At 43.0% G+C, this 2,561-nt stretch overlaps 1 pseudogene; it reads left to right on the top strand.

Annotated features, from left to right (window-relative positions):
• Positions 1-725: 725 nt before the first annotated feature.
• LOC143302147 (5S ribosomal RNA) lies at positions 726-845 on the top strand (annotated as a pseudogene).
• The last annotated feature ends 1,716 nt before the right edge of the window (positions 846-2,561 follow it).

Here is a 2,561-nt window from a genome sequence, read left to right as displayed (position 1 = left end):
ACGCTTGTCATTCGGATGAGACGATAAACCGAGGTCCCGTGAGCAACATGCACTTAGCGCACGTAAAAAGAACCCACGGCAACAAAAGGGTCTTTCCTGACAAAATTCTGTAGAAAAATCCACTTCGATAGAAAAATCAAATAAAATTGCACGCAGGAAAAAAAAAATACCTAAAAAAAAATGGATAGGGCTCTCAGTGTAGCGACGCGCTCTCTCGGGGAGGGGGGGGGGCGCTGTAGTGTAGCGACGCGCTCTCCCTGGGGAGAGCAGCCCGAATTTCACAGTGGGTAAAGGGTGGAGATTTTTCCGATCTCCCAGGTGAACATGTGTGCAGACCTGCCAGTGCCTGAACCCCCTTCCTGTGTAGTATACGCACGCAGAAGATCAAACACGCACGTTAAAGATCATGTAATCCATGTCAGCGTTCGGTGGGTTATGGAAAGAACATACCCAGCATGCACACCCCCGAAAACGGAGTACGGCTGCCCACATGGCGGGTAAATAAACAAAAACGGTCATACACGTAAATTGTTAAATGTGTTACACGTTTGTCTGAATGTATAGGTGTGCGTGCCTGAAATCTGATTGAATGACACAGGACACGGATGCTGAGTGCCCAATGATAGCTGTCAGTCGGCTCTACCCAGGTAGGCAGCCTGCTGTGTAAATGACTCCGTGTTTGTAAAGCCCTTAGAGCTTGGTTTCCGACCGAGGATAGGTGCTATAGAAGTATCTATATCAATGTTGAAAACACCGGTTCTCGTCCGATCACCGAAGTTAAGCAACGACGGGCCCGGTTAGTACTTGGATGGGTGACCGCCTGGGAACACCGGGTGCTGTTGGCATTCCTTTTATCGGCCCAACACGCGGCTTATATCACAGATTGACATAAGTTTACATTTGGGCAAACAGCAAAGTGAGAGCTGTATTATCAATGGTTTCTCCAGTCAATGGGAAACCATTTACAGCTTAGTCTTTTGTGAAGGACTATGACTCTCAAACTAGGAGGCAAAATTGCACTGGCTCTTAGTGCTGCAGCCTTGTGGGCTAGTTGGCCTTTGGGAACCATCCCAACGCCGACTGTCCTAAAACCCTCTTGGCCGAGAGAGTGGGGATATAACTTGGGCAAGACACTCTCCACTTTCATCAAAGCCTAGCCCAGATAGTCGGGACAGCAGTTACCTCCTCTGGTGTTCTGATGGTCATAGTCGGAGACGACTGATTATCATATATATATATATATATATATCAATGATGTAACGTATATAGCTCAGTCCACACACTTTGACACTTTTGATCCCTGCCCACTATCTTTTCCTATCTGTTTGAAATACTTAATTTCTTCTCTCTCTCTCTCTCTCTCTCTCTCTCTCCTTTGTCTATACAGATTGCTGACCCTGTGACAAGGGCAGCTACAAGGCTGAACCCGACAGCCGTGTCGTCATTTCTTTGAATGACGTCATATTGGCCTTTTGACGTTATCGCGGTGGCAAACTTGGGTGAGTTTCTATGTTTGTTTGCTTGTATGTTTGTTTGTTCGTTTCCATTCTTTCTTTGTTTGTTTCTTGTTTATATGGGTCATTGGTTGGTTGGTTGGTTGGTCGAGTGCCGTATCAGTGCATGCAGTTGTCGCCAGATGGTGTGTGTTCGTCTTCAGTTGAACGTCTTTCCACTTGAAGTGGTATTAGACGGAAAAAAAAAAGAACCCGTGGGGGTAGGGGTTGTGGGAGGGGGGTGGGGGGTAAAAGTGTGTGTATGTGTGGAGAGTGAATAGGGAGAGACAACGCTAGGGAAAATGGAAACGTTATAAACGCCAACATCAGACAACTTTTACAAATGTCCTATTGGACTGCGCAGCAAACCTTCTGCAACAGCAAATAACATATTGGAATTGTTAATAACACATTCAAAAGAACTTTTGGTGAAGTCTGGCAAAAAACATTTTAGATTTTGACATTCGAATATTATATGGTTGCTAGATATATGTTCTCCACATATGCATGCTGAACTTAGTTATAAAAGCGTTCAGTTTTATCCTGTTTGATAAGGTATGGATCTGCCTTAATCTTATTGAATTACTGTATGTATTTGACTGATTGATAGTTCCCGGTTGTTGAACATTAATTACACTATGGTTTAAAGTTTTGCCGTTTTCCTGGTATAATTCTCTGGCTTTGCTCCACGATGTTTTTTTTTTTGTTTTTTTCTAGTATTCGATAACCCTCTTGTACAGAGGCACATAAAGTTCTATGGTTCCCTGTTCGTTTTTTGCACCTTTTCTTGCAGCACTGTCAGCCCATTCATTGTAGAGAATACCAAGATGTGAAGGAACCCAGCAAAACATAATATGTGTTCCTTTCAAGCTTAAAAGATGTAAAATGTGGCTGATTTCTATTATGATTTTGGATTTGTTCTTACAATTTGATGAGTTTAAAGCACATAATACAGATTTGGAATCAACGCAAAACAAGACTTGTAGAAGGCAAATTGGAAGATCAAGAATATGATTTAGAGCCATAAGAACAGCAGTAAGTTCAGCAGTGAATATTGAACGATTTTTA

Source organism: Babylonia areolata, chromosome 28 (genome assembly GCF_041734735.1).
Source record: "Babylonia areolata isolate BAREFJ2019XMU chromosome 28, ASM4173473v1, whole genome shotgun sequence".
NCBI classification, from domain to species: domain Eukaryota; kingdom Metazoa; phylum Mollusca; class Gastropoda; order Neogastropoda; family Buccinidae; genus Babylonia; species Babylonia areolata.
The sequence above is the reverse complement of the archived record's forward strand: the minus strand, read 5'-3'. Positions and strand labels throughout refer to the sequence as shown.